Consider the following 12693-nt stretch of genomic DNA (forward strand, 5'->3'; position numbering starts at 1 on the left):
CAGCGTTCCTGGAATTTTTTAGAATGTTTGCATAAGGATGGTTTTAAAGCAATTCTTAGGCCTCGTGGTATGCGTGAATTTCGATGATATTTTATGAGAGTACTGGCGTGTAGTTGTTGGTTGGTTCTCCGTTTGGAGAGATATAGCAGTTGTTTAATGTTTTGCTCTTTAGATCGGCTCGTGGTTTCCTGTGTGAGTTCATCCCTGATTAATGAATAGATTTCATCTGCATCTTTGATTTCAAATGCGAAGGTGGAGGCGCGGGCCTCTGTACTTTTTGAGATATCCTCGTAGTTGCTCATTATTGTGTTTTTGTAATATTTGAAATTGCGTGCTATCCTTTCCCGTGGACGCTCAATGGATGAACTACAATTAAGGATTGGGCGGATGCACAGCTTTTTTTAAATGTGATAAAAGTTCCTTTTAAATTGCACGGTTACTGGTTAGTTTTTGTAGGTGCTCCACAAGGTGGCGCCAGGAGTCCAATGGCGTCGAATGAGTAAACGCTATAATGTGAACCTAGAGGATCTCTAGGGTCATCCCTTTGTTGGGCACACTGTAAGATTATCTTTCTAGAAAGAAAAGATTTCCATTCTGTTGGTTTGTTATTTGTCAACAAAAGCTTTTTTAATTGGTTATTTTCATGTTTAGTTATTTTTTCTTCATCTTTTCACCACTTGACATATTCGAAATACAGGCAATGTCATTCAACAATATGATATCCAATGCATTTCGGGCATTATGAGGTCATGCCCTTCATCAGGGAAATGGACACTGTGAAAACGAAAATGAGGTAACATTTACTACATTCAAAAAACATAAGCGAGTTACATCTCCATTATAAAGGTGCAACGCAAAATAGTGCAGACAAGTCAAACATGCAGTGTAATCACGTGAAGTTGGTGTACGGGCAAGGGGTTTTATATGCGTGCAGGGGTAAAAAAACACGGTTACTTACATGCCTTTCTTCATGTAAGTGTCGAATCTAAAAGAATAGGGAGGGTGCTTGTTAGGTTATGGCCTGAAGATAAAACAATTGCGGAGCGTGTTCTCGCGAGTCAGAGAGACCGCGTCTTTCTCATCAAAACTAACCTGGTGCAAGGGTACATCCAGTTTACTGTTCGTTGTTCGTCTCGCCGTAGCGGTTCAACATAGCGACGGCTGCCAATGGGTCAGTCCGCGCTTTCCTTATTTTGAAAAACAAGGCGGTCATGTGGGGTATCACGTGTTACTGGCCAGTGAAAAAAGACTATCGCGTATAGCTCTCAGGTCGGGCACTTGTGTGTCCAATTTTGTGCCAATCGAGTTTGGCATTCACCGGGGAAAAAAAACGTAGCCGTGATGTTTATAATGCATAGTCAAAAAGAATAATAAAACTGTTGAAAAATATAAAGAATAAAAAACTAACGAATAAACGTTCATAGGAGCCCCGAACTTATGGAGTCCTGGTTCCAAGGTCAACATATTAAGTGTTTGTGCTAAAGGGGATGGCTGGGATTGGTGATATCGAAAGGGATATGTGTGTACATGTGTCAGATGTAATGGAACTTACAACAGTATACACAAGCAGCAATCTGCAGAGCAAAAGTTTTAAAGATAACACGCAAATTCGATTCGTTCATTAAGGCCCATTGGTTTCTGGGTAAACAATTTATAAATCCAGTAATTCTCTCTTCTGAGTAGAAATTTTGTATTGTCTCTGCCTTCTATTTTTTGGACAATCTCAAGAATGGTGTATTTGATTTGGGAAGCATTGTGTTGCGCTTCTACAAAATGTGCTGATAGCGCTGATTTGGTGTTCTTCAAACGGATGTTGATTTGTGCTCAATTAAGCGTGTCTTGATCCGTCGCTCCGTTTTGCCCACGTACATTTTCCCACATGGGCATCTAATTCCATATATCAGGTTAGACGATTCACAGGTACCATTTACTTTCAATTTGATGGGGTAACCCTGTGTGGGATGACATATTTCGTTGCCTCTGATAATGCTGTTACAACTACCACAATTATAACAAGGTTTAGTTCCAGAGTATGTGGTGATGTTCGGAAGTTTATTCCGGAGGATTTCCCCCAAATTCTTAGCTCTAGTAAATGCAAAGATAGGTGTGGAGCTGAAAGATTGTTTAAAGTCCGGTTCCTGCAAAGAATACCAGTGAATGAAACGGACAAACTAATCTTATGTACAGCTGATGTACGCAGCTTGTATACGAGTATACCTCATGATATGGGCATAGAGGCCTTGGAGAATGCCCTCTTGAACTCTGATCTTGACATAGATCTTCAAACATTTCTCATGGAATTGATGCAATTCATTCTCTACCATAGCTACTTCAAAGTTGATCAAACGTGGTACCAGCAGTTAACGGGCATGGCAATGGGCAATTCGGCGGCACCCGTATATGCAAATATATTCATGCAATGGTATGAACAACAACATATTTTGTCTAAACCAGAATGGACAGATAATCTCAAAATGATAGTAAGGTACATAGATGACCTCTTTCTCATTTGGACCAACACCAAGGAAGCTCTAAACACTCAATTGAAGGCATTCAATGACATCGATGAAAGGATTCAATTAACATGGGACATATCAGACACTGAGGTTAATTTTCTAGATGTCAATATCACAATTTCCCCGGAAGGATTCAAAACAGATCTATACACAAAACCAACTGATAGAAATAACATGCTCCTATACACAAGTTTCCATGAGCCAAACCTAATCAAGAACTTACCATTCTCACAAATGGCCAGGGTCAAACGAATCAGTTCGGACGAACAAACACTGAAAATCAGACTTGAACAAATGACCAAAAAATTCACCTCGAGAGGATACCCACCAACTCTAGTGGAAGAAAGTAGAAACAGAATTGAGAATATGGACAGATCCAAACTTCTAACTTCGAAAGAAAAATCTGAGCAAACACGGATTGTAGCTGTCTCTAAATATTCGACCGCTAGCAAAAAATACAAACAATCCATACTGAAACACTGGTCGATCCTGAACATGGAACCGGACTTTAAACAATCTTTCAGCTCCACACCTATCTTTGCATTTACTAGAGCTAAGAATTTGGGGGAAATCCTCCGGAATAAACTTCCGAACATCACCACATACTCTGGAACTAAACCTTGTTATAATTGTGGTAGTTGTAACAGCATTATCAGAGGCAACGAAATATGTCATCCCACACAGGGTTACCCCATCAAATTGAAAGTAAATGGTACCTGTGAATCGTCTAACCTGATATATGGAATTAGATGCCCATGTGGGAAAATGTACGTGGGCAAAACGGAGCGACGGATCAAGACACGCTTAATTGAGCACAAATCTAACATCCGTTTGAAGAACACCAAATCAGCGCTATCAGCACATTTTGTAGAAGCGCAACACAATGCTTCCCAAATCAAATACACCATTCTTGAGATTGTCCAAAAAATAGAAGGCAGAGACAATACAAAATTTCTACTCAGAAGAGAGAATTACTGGATTTATAAATTGTTTACCCAGAAACCAATGGGCCTTAATGAACGAATCGAATTTGCGTGTTATCTTTAAAACTTTTGCTCTGCAGATTGCTGCTTGTGTATACTGTTGTAAGTTCCATTACATCTGACACATGTACACACATATCCCTTTCGATATCACCAATCCCAGCCATCCCCTTTAGCACAAACACTTAATATGTTGACCTTGGAACCAGGACTCCATAAGTTCGGGGCTCCTATGAACGTTTATTCGTTAGTTTTTTATTCTTTATATTTTTCAACAGTTTTATTATTCTTTTTGACTATGCATTATAAACATCACGGCTACGTTTTTTTCCCCGGTGAATGCCAAACTCGATTGGCACAAAATTGGACACACAAGTGCCCGACCTGAGAGCTATACGCGATAGTCTTTTTTCACTGGCCAGTAACACGTGATACCCCACATGACCGCCTTGTTTTTCAAAATAAGGAAAGCGCGGACTGACCCATTGGCAGCCGTCGCTATGTTGAACCGCTACGGCGAGACGAACAACGAACAGTAAACTGGATGTACCCTTGCACCAGGTTAGTTTTGATGAGAAAGACGCGGTCTCTCTGACTCGCGAGAACACGCTCCGCAATTGTTTTATCTTCAGGCCATAACCTAACAAGCACCCTCCCTATTCTTTTAGATTCGACACTTACATGAAGAAAGGCATGTAAGTAACCGTGTTTTTTTACCCCTGCACGCATATAAAACCCCTTGCCCGTACACCAACTTCACGTGATTACACTGCATGTTTGACTTGTCTGCACTATTTTGCGTTGCACCTTTATAATGGAGATGTAACTCGCTTATGTTTTTTGAATGTAGTAAATGTTACCTCATTTTCGTTTTCACAGTGTCCATTTCCCTGATGAAGGGCATGACCTCATAATGCCCGAAATGCATTGGATATCATATTGTTGAATGACATTGCCTGTATTTCGAATATGTCAAGTGGTGAAAAGATGAAGAAAAAATAACTAAACATGAAAATAACCAATTAAAAAAGCTTTTGTTGACAAATAACAAACCAACAGAATGGAAATCTTTTCTTTCTAGAAAGATAATCTTACAGTGTGCCCAACAAAGGGATGACCCTAGAGATCCTCTAGGTTCACATTATAGCGTTTACTCATTCGACGCCATTGGACTCCTGGCGCCACCTTGTGGAGCACCTACAAAAACTAACCAGTAACCGTGCAATTTAAAAGGAACTTTTATCACATTTAAAAAAAGCTGTGCATCCGCCCAATCCTTAATTGTAGTTCATCCATTGAGCGTCCACGGGAAAGGATAGCACGCAATTTCAAATATTACAAAAACACAATAATGAGCAACTACGAGGATATCTCAAAAAGTACAGAGGCCCGCGCCTCCACCTTCGCATTTGAAATCAAAGATGCAGATGAAATCTATTCATTAATCAGGGATGAACTCACACAGGAAACCACGAGCCGATCTAAAGAGCAAAACATTAAACAACTGCTATATCTCTCCAAACGGAGAACCAACCAACAACTACACGCCAGTACTCTCATAAAATATCATCGAAATTCACGCATACCACGAGGCCTAAGAATTGCTTTAAAACCATCCTTATGCAAACATTCTAAAAAATTCCAGGAACGCTGGTATGAAATTTTAAACAAATGCTCCCTGGACCTGATCCTCCTGATCATACAAGAACTGTCCACAATCTTGGAGGAACTGAGCACTGAGATTGAAGAGACCTCAACAGAACTCTCTAAAATGATGTCGGAAGACGAATTAAAGACGACTTTAGAGGACATCAAAAGTCAAATAGACCGCCACACAAAAGAGATTAACGAAAGAAAAATTCGTAAATTCAAAAGGGATACTTTGGACTACCGCCTAGGGGAAGTTTACACATGGGCAGACATCTATGCACAGAAACGAAGAAACAAGCCGTATAACTCGAATACAGATACATCATCGACGGAGAGTGACACCACTCAAAAATCTCGTAGACCACCACCAAGTCGAACCACCCAAGAGAAAACGACCAGTGAAGAACCCACCACAAGCAAACCCAGTGAACCGAATCCTTTTTTAGAACAGGGCCAAGCCCAAAAAGGAGACCCAGGAGAAGTATCAGAAAGGGACAAAGAAAGAGACCCACCGACAACACGAAGCACATCGGCCAACATCAAGGAGAAAGAGAAAACGAAGAAAAAGAATCAACCTCAGAGCAACTAGTGATTAACATCAGTGGTAAAAATTTCAATCCACACGAGTTACAAATACTACAAAGGGGGATGTCCTTTGTTCCCACCACCAGCACAGATAACCTGGAACTAGAGGTGAGCTTATTCAAATTCATGAGGAAACTCAGGTTGAGACACTTTTTCGACAATGTAGTACCTGAACGACCACATACTGAACAAGACCAACTATTAGGCTTACGACCTCAAAGCTCTTTTCAAGCTCCTATGAGCCATAAAACATTAGATTTATTTGAAAATCTAGTACGACAAGACCTACAGAAGTTGAAACACACTAAACCCAAACAAAGAAATATAACACAGAAAGACTTGGATACACTACACAGAATGGCTAACGACGACAGCATAATTTTCACCAAAGCTGATAAAGGGGGAGCCATCGTTATTATGAACACTGAGATGTACAATTCAAAAGTTATGGAACATATTTCAGACACCCAAACTTACATAAGTCTGAATCAAAACCCGACGTTGGAATATTCAATAACACTCAAAAACATCATTGATGAAGCTTACAGAAAAGGCATAATCACGGACAGAACAAAACAGTTCTTAACAACATTGAACCCTAAAAGTCCAACATTAAGGATGGTTCCCAAAATTCACAAAAACACCTATGATCCTCCGATGCGACCAATAGTATCTACTATAGGTAGCCTCCATGAACCCATTGGCCAACTCATTGATAAATACCTGCAAAAATCAGTACAATCCATGCAAACGTATATCAAGGACACTACGCAATTTTTACACAAACTGCAAAGAATACCAGTGAATGAAACGGACAAACTAATCTTATGTACAGCTGATGTACGCAGCTTGTATACGAGTATACCTCATGATATGGGCATAGAGGCCTTGGAGAATGCCCTCTTGAACTCTGATCTTGACATAGATCTTCAAACATTTCTCATGGAATTGATGCAATTCATTCTCTACCATAGCTACTTCAAAGTTGATCAAACGTGGTACCAGCAGTTAACGGGCATGGCAATGGGCAATTCGGCGGCACCCGTATATGCAAATATATTCATGCAATGGTATGAACAACAACATATTTTGTCTAAACCAGAATGGACAGATAATCTCAAAATGATAGTAAGGTACATAGATGACCTCTTTCTCATTTGGACCAACACCAAGGAAGCTCTAAACACTCAATTGAAGGCATTCAATGACATCGATGAAAGGATTCAATTAACATGGGACATATCAGACACTGAGGTTAATTTTCTAGATGTCAATATCACAATTTCCCCGGAAGGATTCAAAACAGATCTATACACAAAACCAACTGATAGAAATAACATGCTCCTATACACAAGTTTCCATGAGCCAAACCTAATCAAGAACTTACCATTCTCACAAATGGCCAGGGTCAAACGAATCAGTTCGGACTAACAAACACTGAAAATCAGACTTGAACAAATGACCAAAAAATTCACCTCGAGAGGATACCCACCAACTCTAGTGGAAGAAAGTAGAAACAGAATTGAGAATATGGACAGATCCAAACTTCTAACTTCGAAAGAAAAATCTGAGCAAACACGGATTGTAGCTGTCTCTAAATATTCGACCGCTAGCAAAAAATACAAACAATCCATACTGAAACACTGGTCGATCCTGAACATGGAACCGGACTTTAAACAATCTTTCAGCTCCACACCTATCTTTGCATTTACTAGAGCTAAGAATTTGGGGGAAATCCTCCGGAATAAACTTCCGAACATCACCACATACTCTGGAACTAAACCTTGTTATAATTGTGGTAGTTGTAACAGCATTATCAGAGGCAACGAAATATGTCATCCCACACAGGGTTACCCCATCAAATTGAAAGTAAATGGTACCTGTGAATCGTCTAACCTGATATATGGAATTAGATGCCCATGTGGGAAAATGTACGTGGGCAAAACGGAGCGACGGATCAAGACACGCTTAATTGAGCACAAATCTAACATCCGTTTGAAGAACACCAAATCAGCGCTATCAGCACATTTTGTAGAAGCGCAACACAATGCTTCCCAAATCAAATACACCATTCTTGAGATTGTCCAAAAAATAGAAGGCAGAGACAATACAAAATTTCTACTCAGAAGAGAGAATTACTGGATTTATAAATTGTTTACCCAGAAACCAATGGGCCTTAATGAACGAATCGAATTTGCGTGTTATCTTTAAAACTTTTGCTCTGCAGATTGCTGCTTGTGTATACTGTTGTAAGTTCCATTACATCTGACACATGTACACACATATCCCTTTCGATATCACCAATCCCAGCCATCCCCTTTAGCACAAACACTTAATATGTTGACCTTGGAACCAGGACTCCATAAGTTCGGGGCTCCTATGAACGTTTATTCGTTAGTTTTTTATTCTTTATATTTTTCAACAGTTTTATTATTCTTTTTGACTATGCATTATAAACATCACGGCTACGTTTTTTTCCCCGGTGAATGCCAAACTCGATTGGCACAAAATTGGACACACAAGTGCCCGACCTGAGAGCTATACGCGATAGTCTTTTTTCACTGGCCAGTAACACGTGATACCCCACATGACCGCCTTGTTTTTCAAAATAAGGAAAGCGCGGACTGACCCATTGGCAGCCGTCGCTATGTTGAACCGCTACGGCGAGACGAACAACGAACAGTAAACTGGATGTACCCTTGCACCAGGTTAGTTTTGATGAGAAAGACGCGGTCTCTCTGACTCGCGAGAACACGCTCCGCAATTGTTTTATCTTCAGGCCATAACCTAACAAGCACCCTCCCTATTCTTTTAGATTCGACACTTACATGAAGAAAGGCATGTAAGTAACCGTGTTTTTTTACCCCTGCACGCATATAAAACCCCTTGCCCGTACACCAACTTCACGTGATTACACTGCATGTTTGACTTGTCTGCACTATTTTGCGTTGCACCTTTATAATGGAGATGTAACTCGCTTATGTTTTTTGAATGTAGTAAATGTTACCTCATTTTCGTTTTCACAGTGTCCATTTCCCTGATGAAGGGCATGACCTCATAATGCCCGAAATGCATTGGATATCATATTGTTGAATGACATTGCCTGTATTTCGAATATGTCAAGTGGTGAAAAGATGAAGAAAAAATAACTAAACATGAAAATAACCAATTAAAAAAGCTTTTGTTGACAAATAACAAACCAACAGAATGGAAATCTTTTCTTTCTAGAAAGATAATCTTACAGTGTGCCCAACAAAGGGATGACCCTAGAGATCCTCTAGGTTCACATTATAGCATTTTGAAGGAAGCCAAAAGTCATGAAGTATATTAGACAATAGAGTCAAAGAAAAGGCTCGATTTTGGTTTGGAAACGGTGATGACTCGACATGGTCTGACATCAGTCAGCCAATGAGGACTCTGGATGGCAAAGAAAAGTGTACTTTTTAGTGTAGATTAGCTAGTTAGAAAGGTATAAAACCTAGCCCCATGGGCAGGAGGGCGCTTCTCGCTTTCCGATTCCTGATGGGCGTGACGTGCTGTTGGACTCTTTGGCGCACGTAAGGACAGCAGTCTTTAATGACTATTCTTTTTAGGTGGAGCGAGTTTTAGGCAGGGAAATAGAACTTAGGGAATGGAAACTGTTTATTTTACTTAATTCATGCTAACTGATTTTGCCTTAAGAAATGTCAGTCTAATATGCCTTTTCCTCAATAAGATGGTACTTACTTTATGCTAATAAAATAAGGATTTAATCGAAAATGCTCTTTCCTTGAATAATAAAGTAAATAAAATAAGATTTTGAAATGACAAGCTGGTCTTGTTTATTCATGGTCTTGTTATCATCAGTTGATCCATTTGCCTTAGTGACTTAATTAACATGATAAATGTTTAAAAACCATGGTAAGACACTTTATACTGCAGTTGTATATAAATGTATAAATAGTTTAGTGAATAGTTCTGTTAAATTAGGTCACATGATTCAGTCGCTCAAAAATTGTCTTGTTGGTTTATGGGCCTTGGTAAGTGTTTCCTGATTATTGGTGAGTATTGTGGAGATTGGTAGCGTTGGTGAGACAGTTTTTTATTAGGGGCGCTCGATCAATTACTTGGTAGCAGAGTTACGGTTACTATGGTAACGGACATGCTACATCAGGGGTCTCCAAACAGGTCTTGGAGGGCCGGATCCATGCCAGATTTTTAAAATAACTACATGTATCTAAATGGGCATACGCACAAAATCTGGCATGGATCCGGCCCTCCAGGACCGGTTTGGAGACCCCTGTGCTACATGGTAGTTACATAGGATTGATGACTAAAACAATGTTAAGTTTGTTCAGTTGTTATTTGTAGTCGAAAGGTTTTTTCCAGTTGTGTGAAAATTCCTGGTTTGCCGGTATAAGTGTAGTGTAACAGGAGAAGTTGCACAGTGCATTTGTTCTGTTTCAAAGCAGTGGTATTGTCATATATCACTAGTGTTGTGGTCGTACAGCAAAAGTTTAGGGATTTTAGGTGTGTAAGGTAGAACGTATAGTGAGGATTGTCTATGAAATCGTAGCTTTCGAGTATAGGGACACTTGTCCTGTTTTAAAACTCACTGTGAAAAGTGTAGTAGAATTTATCCAAGCTTGAGTGAAGGGTAAGGAAGCGTCGTCCGTTCTTACTGGCGAGTGAGGATCTCTGTGGGTTAAAGTCCTACCAAGATTCATGTATACATGGTCAGGGATTTTTCCATTTGAATGTGCGTAAATGATTTTGTAATATACGATCGAGTGTAACTTTGAATTGTTACTTTATGTGCATTCAGAGGGAAACGAGTTTGTTATTACTTGTTAGAAGGGTAGAGTAGCCTTACTTTATCAAAGAATTAATATTCTGTGAGAATAGCGCCGTCTATTCCACACAAAAGAATACTTGAATGACTGTAAAAGCTATCACTTTATTTTAGCGAAACAGACAAATGGTTTGTTTTTCTGTAGTGACTAACTGAATTCCATTGAAAAGATTTATAAAAATGGCGCTGTGAAAATATTTTGTAAAGGAGGGGTGAGTTTGCGGAGCGAGGGACAGAGAAGAAGCTGCAGCGGCAGTGTACGTCACAGAGTCCGCGCTGTGATTGGCTAGCATACGTCACAATAGGCGCACTGATTGGTTCACGTGACTAAGACAATCTGACAGCTGATTGGTTCATTCTGAAAGCAGTGTTTCTATTGGTTGAGCAAGGTGGTGACGTAGCATAACCTGATTCGCTTGTTGGTGAATTTCGCGCACGGATTGGTTGATTTTGCGGAACAAACAGGAAATATTTACGATCTTTTCCGAAGCAAGCGGAATTGTTTAAAAACATGAGTTATTATTACATGAAAGAGGAAAAGAAGCTTTCATGGTTTCAGAAATTGAAAAGTTTATTTAAACCTGACAAGAAAATTGAAACGCGATGTGGACGATTAATTCATAAGTACAAAACACCCGCAGCCTATATGTTAGGTGAAAATGGTTATCATACTTGCCTTTGGATGGAGAATTAGATGGAATATACCAAAAATGATGGTGTATTAGCATGGCCGGAAGATGGGTCATTTAACATTAAGGTTTTGAAAAACTTAAGAGAAAAAATGATGTCACTTGTACCGAAGCCTAGACCTACACAATTTGAGGCTTTAGCTGAATGGGAGGATGAGATGTTTGAATTAGAACGAGAAAACAGAGGTGTGATAAGAGGTACAAAATTAGACATTAATAGGGAAACTCATGAGGATAGAATGCGTCGATGGAGACGTGCAGACATGTGTGATGGTCTGTATCCAGCAAGATTTGGTGAGCCTACTGGTCAAAAGAGTACCCAAAAGAGAAATATTAATGCTGAGGATAATGATTTAGAAGATGCGGTTTTAGAAGAGATTTATATTACAAAACCGAAACCACCACCGTACCAATTTCAACCAGTTTGTTCATGGTCTTCCCCGAGAATTCCTCCAGGAACTTCTCCAAGTGCACCTCCTAGAGAAATTATTGATGAGACATCACCCAGATTAAATCAGAATAATGCAAAAACTCCTGAAAGAGTAGAAACAAGAACTAATTCTAGTATATCAGGTGAAAATAGAAATTATCCTGAAACCCCAGTTCTGAGAAATGAAACCCCAAGAGATGTAATGAGAACAGAAAGATGTGAGGAAATACCAAATACCTCAGAATATTTTCGATCGAAAGATGAATTAATACAGCAGTTAACAAAAAGCATGGAAGCAGTAACAGTACCAGTAACAATTGGACCTGTTCTTCTAGTATTTGATCAAAGGGAAGTTAGACATTCAGCTTTAACTGTTCCATTAAATACGGAAATTCAGAAAGTGGCTGAAAAATTTTATTCAGATTTATCAGAAATTCACCGAGAAAAAACAATGATACCCGATTTAACTTTTAATCAAAGTCCGACATGTAGAACTCCAACTGGTGCAGAATCTGATGCTGGTACTCCAGAAAAGAGCATTAATAAAATAGATTTAACGGAAACCCCGAAAACCCCAGAATTTAAATTACTTGATGTTGCAAAATTGAAAGCAGATTTGGAGGAATTGATTATTGGCACAATTGGACCTGACAATTTAAAGCTATATCAGGATGAAGAATTATTGTTTATTTGTAAAAGCATACAGTGGAAAACGAAAACCAAGTATGACCAATTAGTGGAATTAGCTACTGAAATAGAAGTTGATTTGAGTAGACAGAAAAATTTGGGAAAGAATTACAGAGTAGATTTTACTGAAAAAGACATTGAGAACCTGAATACTACAGGTAGAATAATTCATATAAAAGAATTAATTGTGTTTCTAAAAAGATTAGGTGAATTAAGTAAATAGAGAGTAAAATGGACGAAGAAAAGAGAGGAAGAAAGGAGAGAAAGAGTTGAAGTAGCAAATCAGTTTCCAATGAAAGAAATAGCAGGAGGTGGATATGTG

The 12693-nt window shown here is 39.2% G+C and overlaps 4 long non-coding RNA genes across 4 annotated transcripts in view; 2 read left to right on the plus strand and 2 right to left on the minus strand.

Annotated features, from left to right (window-relative positions):
* LOC144761893 (uncharacterized) overlaps positions 1 to 12693 on the minus strand; it is a 105754-nt gene that overhangs the window by 54138 nt on the left and 38923 nt on the right. The window lies entirely within an intron of this gene.
* On the minus strand, positions 628 to 1164 carry LOC144761890 (uncharacterized). Its single transcript, XR_013595932.1, has 3 exons — positions 1093 to 1164; positions 959 to 985; positions 628 to 774 (listed from the first exon to the last, which is right to left on the minus strand). It is a non-coding gene; the product is annotated as an uncharacterized LOC144761890 (long non-coding RNA).
* Positions 3989 to 4525, plus strand: LOC144761891 (uncharacterized). Its single transcript, XR_013595933.1, has 3 exons — positions 3989 to 4060; positions 4168 to 4194; positions 4379 to 4525. It is a non-coding gene; the product is annotated as an uncharacterized LOC144761891 (long non-coding RNA).
* On the plus strand, positions 8371 to 8907 carry LOC144761892 (uncharacterized). The gene is made up of 3 exons (XR_013595934.1): positions 8371 to 8442; positions 8550 to 8576; positions 8761 to 8907. It is a non-coding gene; the product is annotated as an uncharacterized LOC144761892 (long non-coding RNA).

The sequence above is a fragment of the Lissotriton helveticus genome, chromosome 6 (assembly GCF_964261635.1).
Source record: "Lissotriton helveticus chromosome 6, aLisHel1.1, whole genome shotgun sequence".
Classification (NCBI taxonomy): domain Eukaryota; kingdom Metazoa; phylum Chordata; class Amphibia; order Caudata; family Salamandridae; genus Lissotriton; species Lissotriton helveticus.